Genomic DNA, 12,353 nt, shown 5'->3' with positions numbered 1-12,353 from the left:
GGGGGAGTGAAGAGTATGTGACAATGATATTTTGATGTAGCCCAAAGGGTTCCCTGTCTTTTCTTTTTCTACATGAGGGGATGGAGAAGGGGGTCAGCTATTAAATGAAGGAGCCTGGCTGTGGATGTCCTGTGCCTTAATACATTCCCTCTGACCCAGGGTGGTAGTAGGGAACATGCAGGGATGACCCGTCATCCAGGAGGAGCCAAGAAAAGAGTGAGGGAGGGAGGGGGAGTGGATGGAATTGGAGTATGTGGGGATGAAATGGGTGGGAGTGGATTTGTGCCTTTGAGTTTGGCTACCTCCCTTGTAAGGGGGAAAAAGCCGTTGGTGTATGTATGTATATCTTGGGATATCTGCATCAAACAAGATACACTGGAAATGTTTCTCTAGTACATTAATTTTTGCATGTCATTTCATAAAAATGCACCCTGAGAAAATTCACTCCACAGGCCACTATTCTGTTCTCAGTACATAGAATCTAAAATCACTCTTATAGGATAGCAGTATGTGCCTCACATACATTTTCCTTTTTTTTTGGATCATTATAATACTACCTTTTGTAATCTATGGGTATGACATGTTTTGTGTCTTCTGTGTTGTGCATACATCTGAGGTAGTTTGAATTTTATGGAATCTATGATTAGTCTAATGGGGAAACACTATGTATCTTACATACAATTGGATTCCCTTCTGTTTGGGTCATTCTAACTACCTTGTGGAATCTATGGGTAACCTTTCTGATAACACCTTGATGGTTATCCTTGTTCTGCCAAAGAAGCAAAATATACTTTAGTGGCACATACTTCATTCATCATGATATATTTCTTATATTAAATATATGAATAAGATATATCAAGAGGGGGCATTTTGAGCACAAAGTATTCTGCATACTTGTCATCTGCTACACAAAGGTATACTGAGAACAACATTAAATTACAATGAATATTTTGAAATCCATGTAACTACTATTTAACACGCCCACATTAAGTCCTTATGTAGCCTACACAAACCAAAAAGGTTACAATCATCATATTAAACTATGTTTATCTGTTTTTCTAATGACTATCTTTTTTTTTTTTTCATCATTTAGCCCACAATACCAGGCATCTTCAGGTAGTGTGGTACATTATGAGAAAAACATATCTTGGAATGAATTGAAATACTACAAACTCTGAAGATCAGGTACTAATGCTTTTTGATATACATTGCTTCTTAGGTGATTATATTTTGATCTGAGTTGCTCCAACTGCTTCATGGATCAGAGAGGGGCATTCTGGTTTTATATATGTTTTTTCACTTCTCTCCACATTTTTCCATTGTCAATCTTTTATATTCATCTTGTTTATTGGTTTCCTCATTTAACTTTTTGTTTGTTATAGATTTGTGATGTTTTAGTGTTTGTTTTAGTTACTATTTTTTCTTCTGATAGTTTTTTTAGATTATGTATGTATATATATTTTTTCTTCTGATAGTTTATTTTAGGTTATGTATATATATATATATATATATATATATATATATAATATATATATGTATATTTATTTTTTTTCTTATATACTTGTCGTCCAAACAGTAGTCACTATTTTGTTTAAGAAAGTTCACTCGGCCATGGGTTGTACTTTCTCTTCCAGTTGTATGGTGATCTTACTTGGGAAATGATCAGATGAGAGATCTTATATGGTTTCCCGTGTGGTTCGAGAATGTAAAGAGAGTGCACACATTATCAACTCAAGAGGATACTGGTTGTTGATTGTGTTGTAGAGGTTCTCTGGTGTGTTTGTAGCTGGACTTGATTATCTCTAGGTTGGAGAATTGTTAAGAATTTTGTGTCCTTTTTGATCTTCTGTTTGTGTGTCAAGCCAGATTGGATATGTGTGTTCAGATCACCTACCAGTATGTGGATTGTTATTGAGTTAGGAGGCTGGAGCTGTAAAATGTAACCTCCTGGGGGATATGTATGTTTTCCATAGTGATGGTGCCTATGATTCTTTGTCTAGTTTTTTTTTTTTTATGAAGGTATGCTGTTGTGTATAGTGTTTGAGCTCACATTTGTGTCTTGTGTTGTCTTGTTGTTCATGAATGATGGAATTCTTATTTGTGGTGTCTTTTTTTTTATAAATGCAATATTTATGCTAAGTTTGTTCAGGAAGTGGAACACTTGCATTTGTTTGTTAGTGATTTAAGGCAGTTTCATTGGTTGTTGTTGTTGTTGTCGTTCCCTAGACTGTCTGTCCGAGCAGTCCCATCTCCCCAAGGAAGGCCACAGCCGAAACTGGGTTTTCCCACAAATCCTTTATAGAGTGTATGTTGTGTTATTTGTGTGCATGATTGTGTATAATGCAGTCTTCCATTATGTGTTGTATGGTATGGGGTGAAGTGTTACATCCTGGACAGCTGTTCACAATGCAGTCATCCAGCCTCTTCTGGTAGCTTAGAAGTGCTGGGTGGTGGCCGCACCGCAGTTTGGCCAGGCGGACTATCTTTTCGTGGGAGAGAGGATTCAGAAGGGTGGATATCAGGGGGTCTGGCATGCAGCAGTGCGTTGTCTTTCAGTGTGTTAATAGAGTGGTGAGTGATATGATTATATGTTTCCAGAGGCTGATATTTGGTGGTTGTGGAGGAAGAGAAGAGAGTATCTGTGTGTGATAAAGGTCTATGGGTGTTGTTTTGATGTTTCTTGGCATGTATGGGTGTTCTGCTATGTTGTGTAGTGGGTGTGCTGTGTTTGTGGAGGCTATGGCAAGTGTTTGTGTGCCTTTCATGTCAAGGTAGTCCTTAACTGTGAGGGCTTTTGTTTCATGGTTGTATGAACAAGGTGCATTTATAGTGTACAAGTGCACTTGAAAAAGTGTGTTGAAATGGATGTGGTTGTGTATAATGTCTGAACTACAGATAACATTCACCGAATTCAAAATACTTCTTGAACCTTCATTAGTATTAGATAGTATTAATATTCTTGGCAAATCAAATATATGTAACAAAACTCTAGATTAGGTTACAATAGGTTCGATAAAGCAATGTGTTACAAACTCAGTCACTCGAATTGCCAAATGTACTGCTATTCTGAAACTGTACAATATTAGGGAAACTACACCTAAGTTTAACAATATTACATAAACTACGCCTAGGGTTATGGGAATAATTTCTTTTCTGGGACACATTTGTCAGAGCAACATAACTTAGACCCAAAAATTATTCTAAACTCTAAATAACTTGCCCCCACCCCTCTCCTCCATAACTTATAGAATCTTTCGCTCATTTCATCACAACGCTTGGATTTCGTTGATGACCTACAGTGTTACCATAGCGATACCAAAACGTCTTGCAATTGCTACAATCACGGGAGACTAATTCTCGGGGCAAAATAATAACATGTTGCTCAGCGCCTACAAGTAACTCATATATTAACTGGGTGTCTTCCTCTTTACTTACTACGTGCGTGATACTTCCGGGTCCAAGATATATCTCAATAACCTCAAGGAGCCTTGCACTCTCATGATATTTACAGTATTTTTGATTTGCATTTGTTTACACCGAAGTGGAAATAAATACCAAACGTCTAGAGAAAACTTTACTTCGTGATTTATGAAGGAGTGACTACAGTTTTTGAATTTCATAGTCGTGCGAACGACGATAAATTCATTACTAATCTGTTTTCTTGATGCGGTCTGTATTTTTCTAATCATCACCGTTTTATTTTTATTTTAATCTAATGCGTTTATCTAAATAAATCTTGAGTGCATCCCTTTATATAATTTGACTTGTTTTTATGTATTCTAGAGCGCTTAACTGACAATTTCAGGAGATTGTTAGGTATGTAAGTGTTGTTAAAATTTTCAATATCTCTTCGTAACTACACTGAGCTCTGACATATCCCAGGTGCAAGTAGTTACGAATCACACAAGCAATTATGGGGAATATGGCGCGCAATATAAAGGATTACAAAGGCGGAGCATGCCGACAGGAGACCTTTTGGTCCATATCTAGGTCAGATGAAAAATAAAAATAAAAACTATAATAATGTAAATAACAAACAAAATACATAAATAAATGCATAGGTATAGTTAAATAATAAACAAACAGGCAAATAGCAAATAATAGTAAACTGACACATAACCAACAATAAGTGAAAATCAGACGGACAAATTATAACAAAACAAAACAAAAATAATACAAAGTAAATCATAATCATTACAGCATCTTGCTTAGGTGTTTATCTAAATCATCCTTGAAGCTTCGAACTGAACTACATTGCACTACCTGTGCAGGAAGTTTATTCCATTCATTAACCACACGGTTGGCAAAGTTGTTTCTACCTACTTCCAAATTGAATCTATTTCCGGACAGTTTGAGACCATTGTTTCTTGTCTGATTCTCATTCAATGTGAAAATTTTGTCACTTTTGATGTTGTCAATTCCCTTTAGAATTTTAAAGACCTGTATCAAGTCACCTCTGAGTCTACGCTTTTTTAGGGGAAACAGATTCATGTGTTTTAGTCGATTTTCGTATGATTTATTTTTGATATTTGGAATCAGTTTTGTGGCTCGCCGTTGTACTTTTTTCAGTCTGTCAATGTCTTTAATGAGATTCGGTGACCATACGGAAACAGCATATTCCAAATGTGGACGAACTAACGATTTATATAGCTTGTTAATGAGTGATGGACTTTTGAAATCAAAAGATCGCGCAATCAGTCCCAGAATCTTATTTGCTTTCTCAGAGGCTGAAATACACTGCTTGGATGATTTGAGGTCGTCACAGTTTATATATATATATATATATATATGTATATATATATATATATATATATATATAAACTTAAACCCACTCTCGGAGAAAGATAAGCTGAGATACAGAGTGAGCCGTATATTTCGACCACTAACTGTGGTCCTCTTCAGCAGTAACTGCCGAAGAGGACCACAGTTAGTAGTCGAAACTGTTGCTGGTGCTGGGCTGTGAATCATCTGAGTCAGCTGTTGGTGCGGTGGGAGGAGGGGCAGCGGTGTTGTAGGTCGTGGTCGGGTAACGGTCTGTACTAAGGTGGCAGCAGGGGCAATGGTGGGAGTGACTGGTAGAGTTGTGCGTTTCATGATCATTGTAAACTTTGTTTGGATTTTTTTTTTCTTCTCATCATAAGTTTCACAATATGGATGCACTGCATCGTCCATCATCCTTGTAAAGTGTTCGAAGTTGGGGTCAATTTCTTCCAAACTGTTTAAGGAATTAATTCATTGTAGCGAAGCTTTCTGATAGTCCCATAGTGGTGAATTTCCTTACTGGTACTATTCTTCTTCTTCCTCTGTCTTCAGCCACTTGTTCCTCTTCCAATTCAACGAGTTAGTTCACCCTAAAAGCACCAATTCTTAACAATGGGAGTAAGCACGCATTACCTCACCAGATGGCAGCACTGTGTGCATACCGACCCCAGCATTTGGAGTTTCCCTGCGACCAGCTGCATGGTTGTGTGCATCTGAGCGCCTTGGCTCCCTAGGGGGCATGGTACCAGCAGGAGGAGGTATCCTGTCGTGGAGCGGGGCTACGTGGAGGTTGGTGGCTTCCCATCTCGGCTAAAAACTGGTTGAGCAAAGTCTTCATGTCAGCGACTTCTTGCCGTAGCTGCTGCACCTTTTGGTCATTTTGGTTGAGCAGCGATTGATAGATAAAAATAATAATAATAATAAACAACTAATTGGAAAATAAATAAATAACTAAGAAAAGAGAGAAAGAACAGAAGGAGAAATTATTATTTTTGAATTTTAGGTTAATCATTGGTCGTCTTTGGGTTTGTTGTCTTTTGCGATGAAAAAAATAGAAATAAATAAAAAGTATAAAAAAAAAAAGATAATGAAGGAAAGAGAGAAAGACAGAAAGAGAAAGAATTAGTTCATTTTGAATTTTGAATCGTTTGTCGTCTTCGGGTTTGTTGTTGTCTTTTGCGGATGGAACGTGACGTCATGGGCAGCGATTGGTAGATAAAAGAGATAAATAGATAAGTAGATAATAAAATGAAAAAAAAAATAACAAAATAACATACAAAGAGAGAAAGGGAGAAAGAAAAGAAGGAGAAAGAATTAATTTTGAATTTTATAATCGTCTTCGGATTTGTTGTCTTTTGCGCATGCGTCGTGACGTCATGAGCAGAGACTGGTAGATAAAAAAAATTAATAACGAAAAAAGAAAGAAATTTAAAGGAAAGTAGAAAGGAAGGAGAAAGAAACTTAGATTTGAAAGAAAGTTAATTTTAATTTTTTGGTTAATCGTTGGTTGTCTTCAAGTTTGTTGTCATTTGTTCATGCGACGTGACGTCATGAGCAACGGTTGATAGATAAAAAGTATTAAACAACCAATTGAAAATGAAAAAAAATTGAATATCTAAGAAAAGAAAGAAAGAGAAAGAAAAGAAGGAGAAAGAATTAATTTTGAATTTTAGGTTAATCGTTGGTCGTCATTGGGTTTGTTATCTTTTGCGCATGCGTCATGACGTCATGGGCAGAGATTGATAGATAAAAAAATAAAAATAAATATAAAAAAAGATAAAAAGATAAAAAATAGACAATGAAGAGAAGAGAGAAAGACAGAAAGAGAAATTTGAATTTTGAATCGTTTGTCGTCTTCGGGTTTGTTGTTGTCTTTTGCGGATGGAACGTGACGTCATGGGCACAAAACACTATTACATACAAAATATAATAAATAAAACAAAACATTACAGGTAATCCAAATTTTATGCCATCTATCTATCTCCTATGATATAGTCCACGTACCAGACTGGCCTTTTCCTCAGCAACCTAGGTTGTATCAATGGTTCTACTACACAGCTCATTCCTTGTGATCCCATGTCTGGATGTCAACCAACAGCAGCTCAAAATGAGTGTGGTATGCTTCCCATGGTATTTTCCCATCAAACTCAGCAGGTTTCCTATGTTCTACACAACATGGAGACACCAGTGGTGACCCTCATGGGATAACAGAGTGTATATGTCACCAAGGAGGGGGGTGACATGACGTTGGAGGTGGTGTTCTTGAGAACCCCAGGTGCTGAACCCACAATGTTCGCTTGCTTCTTAGGGCAATGATCCAATCTGCTGCCAATTCTTTCACCTTGGCCTTGGCCCTCAGCCCACTTCTTGCACTCCACTTCATGCCAAACTTCTTCCACCTACTGTTTCATGAGCTGCAATTCTTCTTGTAGCTTGCATTGTACACAATCACATGATTCTCTTGCATACTTTTTTGCCTACTCTTTCACCTCCTGGAGTCCCTCTATAACATCCTGTCATAACTCTTGTGGCTGTTCCCCCTATGTGTCTATTCTCTTATTTCCCCTGTCAACACTGCTAGTACTCCTAATTTGTTTTTATATTGTCCTTCACGTGATTCATTTTCTGTAATAGCACTCACCACCATTTGTACTCTTCTGCATACACATTCAAGATGATACGGTACACATATATACGTTAAGTATCAAATTAACCTTATTCATCTTCACTTCTTTGCCATTTCATTTCCATGACAGCTACACAAGTGTGGGTCATCATATGCCTACTAAGGTGCCATTTTTTTGAGAAAGTTGCTGTACACATGCCAGTGCATTTCATTTTTCCCCTCTCCTGTGTGGGTCCCCATATCCTGCTTCAGTGTCACTTCATAACAATGCAGTATCACACAGGTTGCACTGAAAAGGCGTTGCTCCCATGTGGGACATCATAAGCTGCCTGAGATTGCCCTTCAGTGAGAAAGCTGCATTGCACAGTTCACACTGCAAAGTCTTTTTCTGGTATGTATGTATATATATATATATATATATATGTATATATATATATATATATATATATATATATATATATATATATAGAAGGGAGGTGGCAAAATGAAAAGTTAAGGCCAGAGACGTGAGTTTATTCAGAACCAGATGTTTCGACCTCTAGGAACTTCCTCAGTGGACTGAAAACAGGAAAAGAATCAAAATCCATCAACAGCTTTCATTGTGATCTGATGACCCTGTGTGACCTCATCCCCGGTCTCATGTTCTCACATTCTCCAACTGCCAGCTGTGCAGATGTTTGAGACCAGGACATAAACCCCCCCACCAGAATTAGTAGTGTTTTTGGTGTTTCTCCTGTGTGGTTCATTTCAGTTCATAACTCAAAATATGCACCAATAGTTAATAACTTTTTAAAAACACCAGAATTAAGTTAGTTATTTCAGCGGGAAAGAAAATTGGCAAGCTTATAAAGAAAACAGAAGATTCACAAGAAAATAAAAGTGCTGTGTATAAAATTCCTTGTGCAGGTTGTGAGAAGGCTTACATCAGTGGACAAGGGACTTGAAGAACACAAAATGGATGTGAGATACCACAGAACATCAAATGCGCTAGTAGTTCACATTGACGAAGACGATCACCTGCCAAATTGGAAAGAAGCCCACATATTACATAGAAAACTGGGAAAAAGGAGAAGGAAAGCTTTAGAGGCTGCATACATTGCCACCGAAAATACTAATTCTCGTGGGGGGTTTATCTCCTATTCTCAAACGTCCGCACAACTGGCGGTTGGCGAGTGTGAGAAAATGAGACCGGATGAGGTCATACAGGGTCGTCAGAGCACAACGAAAGCTGTTGACGGATTTTGATTCTTCTCCTGTTTTCAGTCCACTGAGGAAGACTCTAGAGGTCAAAACGTCTAGTTCTGAATAAACTCACTACTCTATCCTTAACTTTTCATTTTGCCAACTCACCTTTATATTTGTCAATCTTTATATATACATATATGTATATATATATATATATATATATATATATATATATATATATATACAGTATGTATATATATATACATATGTATATGCAGCAAAAGATGAATTTTGTTTGAGTGTGGGTCTTCATGTGCATCTTCAGACTACACTTTATTGAATAAGCGGCATCACAAAGATCACAAGTAAAAGGTTGATCTCCAGTATGTGTAAATATATGCTCCTTTAGTTGAATCTTTTGTGAGAAAACTGCATCACATAGGTTGCACTGAAAAGGCTTTGCTCCCGTGTGTCTCCTCATATGATCATCCAGATGACACTTCTTTGCAAAAGCTGTCTCACACTGGTCACAATGAAAAGGCTTTTCTCCTGTATGTGTAACTATATGCTGCTTTAGAGTAGCTTTGCGCTTGAAAGCAGCATCACATACTCCACACACGAAAGGTGAGAGTCACCATATGCTTTTTGAGACCACCCTTTAGTGAAAATGTAGCATCGCACATGTTGCACAGGAAGGGTTTTGCTCCTGTGTGGGTCTTCATATGCATCTTTAGATTTCCCTTTAATGAGAATGTGGCATCACACAGGTCACAGGGGATAGGCTTTTCTCCAGTATGTGTTAACATATGTGGCTTTAGTGAACACTTTTTTGAGAAAGATGCATCACACAGGTCACAATGAAAAGGTTCTTCTCCAGTATGTGTAGATATATGCTGCTTCAGATTACCTTTGTGTTTGAAAGCTGCACCACAAACCCCACACACAAAAGGTTTTTTTCCTGTGTGGGTTATTATGTGTTTCTTGAGGTTAGCTTTTACTGAGAAAGCTGCATCGCATTGGTCACAATGGCAAGGTTTCTCTCCTGTGTGGGATAACACGTGTCCTTTTTGAGGAGACTTTTCTGCAAAAAAGCTGCATCACACAGGTCACATTGATAAGGCTTCTTTTTTGTGGAGAACTTCGTATGCTGTTCCACACTACTCTTCACTTTGAAAGATATATAGCACAGGTCATGTATAAGCATATGGCTCTTCTGATTACCCTTTTGTGAGAAAGTTGCATCGCACACGCCACAATGGAAAAGTTTCTCTCCTGCATGGGTCATCACATGCTTCTTGAGATGACCTTTCTGCCAAAAAGCTGCATCATTCACATCACAGTGAAAAGGCATCTCTTTTATGTGGGACATCATATGCTGTTTCACACTATTTTTCACTCTGAAAGATAAATGCATAGTACAGATCACAATGTAAGGTTCCTCTCCTGTGTGGTTCATTAAAATGTTTTCACATGACTATATCTTGGGATGTTTCAAGGAGGGAGTCATGTTGTGCAAAGATGGTGTGTGTGGAACAAGGAGGACAGGAGGAAATAGAAGAGAGGGTAGCGAGTGGTGGGATGATGAAGACAAGAAGGTTGTAGAAGAGAAGAAATGAGCAGATTGGTAAAAAAAAAATAGGACGAGAGAATCATATGAGAGGTACAAAGAAAAGAGAAGTAAAGCATAAGATGAAGGAGGCAAAGACATGTGAAATGGGGTGAGAGTATGACAGAAAATTTTAAAAGTAATAAAAAGATGTTTTGGGAGGAAACTAAGAGAGGAAGAGGAGGAGAATCAAGTAGAGAAGATAAGGTAAAAGGTGCAGGTATAGAGATGATAATGGAAAAGAGAGTAGTAATAGGAAAATGTAGGTAAAAGTATGTTGATGATATTTACAAGGGGAGAGGGTGACAGCAAAGTGAAAGTATTAAGGGAGACTGCAAGAAGTAGTTAGCTTTAGAACTAGGGTGTGAATGTGGTGGGAAAGAGAGGAGTGGAAGTGGAGGTAGAATGTAGACTGAAAGAAACAAGTAAATGCTTTAAGTGATTGAAAAGTATAATGAGAAATAGGCATTTGGGAATGGATGCTAGGAGAAGATTGTATGAAGGAGTCATTGTACCAAGAGCACTATATGGGACAGAGACATGGGACATAAGTGAGGAGTAGTTTAAATGTGTTTCAGATGAAATGACTCAGAAGTATGGTAGGGGTTACTCTGCTGGATAGAGTGAGAAATGAGGAGGTGAGGAGGAAAGCAGTGTTGGAAAGGGAGTGGGAGACATGGTTGATGAAAGAGTGTTGGGATGGTTTGAACATATGGAAAAAACGATTGAAGTTAGATTAGTAAAAGAGATGAGGAAGGTTGAGGTGGGGGGAGTGAACATGTGGTGGTTACCAAGAATGAGATGGCTGGGGTAAAAGGGGCATTGAGAAATGTCTGTTGAAGAAGGAAGGAAGGGAGAAGACAGGAGATAAGGATGAGTGGAGAATTGTTGTGTATGGATGATTCTGTGATGCATGAAAGGGAGTGGGTGAAGGATGGGGATGATGAGGGAGAATGCATGAATGATATTTTGATGCAGCCCAAAGGGATTACTCCCTGTCTTCTCTTTTTCTGCTTGAGGGGACAGAGAGGTGGGTCAGCTATTAAATGAAGGAGCCTGGCTGTGGATGTCCTGTGCCTTAATACATTCCCTCTGACCCAGGGTAGTAGTAGGGAACATGCAGGGATGACCCGTCATCTAGGAGCCAAGAAAAGAGTGAGGGAGGGAGGGAGAGGTGGTGAATGGGAGTGGAGTATGTGGGGATGAAATGGGTGGGAGTGGATTTTGTGCCTTTGACGGCTACCTCCCTTGTCAGGGGGAAAAGCCGTTGGTATATATATGTATATCTTGGGATATCTGCATCAAACAAGATACACTGGAAATGTTTCTCTAGTATATGATAATACTACCTTTTGTAATCTATGGGTATGACATGTTTTGTGTCTTCTGTGTTGTGCATACATCTGAGGTAGTTTCAATTTTATGGAATCTATGATTAGTCTAATGGGGAAACACTATATATCTATGGGCAGAGATTGATAGATAAAAAAATAAAAATAAATAAAAAGGATAAAAAGATAAAAAGAATAAATAATGAAGAAAAGAGAGAAAGACAGAAAGAGAAAGAATTAATTCATTTTGAATTTTGAATCGTTTGTCGTCTTCGGGTTTGTTGTTGTTGTCTTTTGCGGATGCAACGTGACGTCATGGGCAGCGATATATAGATAAAAAAGATAAATAAATAAATATATAATAAAATAACAAAGATAAATAAAAAATAACAAACAAAAGGAGAAAAAGAGAAAGAAAAGAAGGAGAAAGAATTAATTTTGAGTTTTATAATCGTCTTCGGATTTGTTATCTTTTGTGCATGCGTCGTGACGTCATGAGCAGAGACTGGTAGATAAAAAAATATATATATAATAATGAATAACGAAAAAAGAAAGAAATTTAAAGGAAAGTAGAAAGAGAGGAGAAAGAAATTTAAATTTGAAAGAAAGATAATTTTAAATTTTTGGTTCATCGTTGGTCGTCTTCGTGTTGGTTGTCTTTTGCGCATGCGACGTGACGTCATGAGCAGCGGTTGATAGATAAAAAAAAATATTAGACAACTAATTGAAAATAAGAAAATTAAATAACCAAGAAAAGAGAGAAAGATAGAAAGAAAAGAAGGAGAAACAACTAATTTTGAATATTAGGTTAATCGTTGGTCGCCTTCGAATTTGTTGTCTTTTG

Source organism: Oratosquilla oratoria, chromosome 12, assembly GCF_046742065.1.
Source record: "Oratosquilla oratoria isolate Oo_2021 chromosome 12, ASM4674206v1, whole genome shotgun sequence".
NCBI classification, from domain to species: domain Eukaryota; kingdom Metazoa; phylum Arthropoda; class Malacostraca; order Stomatopoda; family Squillidae; genus Oratosquilla; species Oratosquilla oratoria.
Note: the sequence above shows the minus strand (reverse complement) of the source record.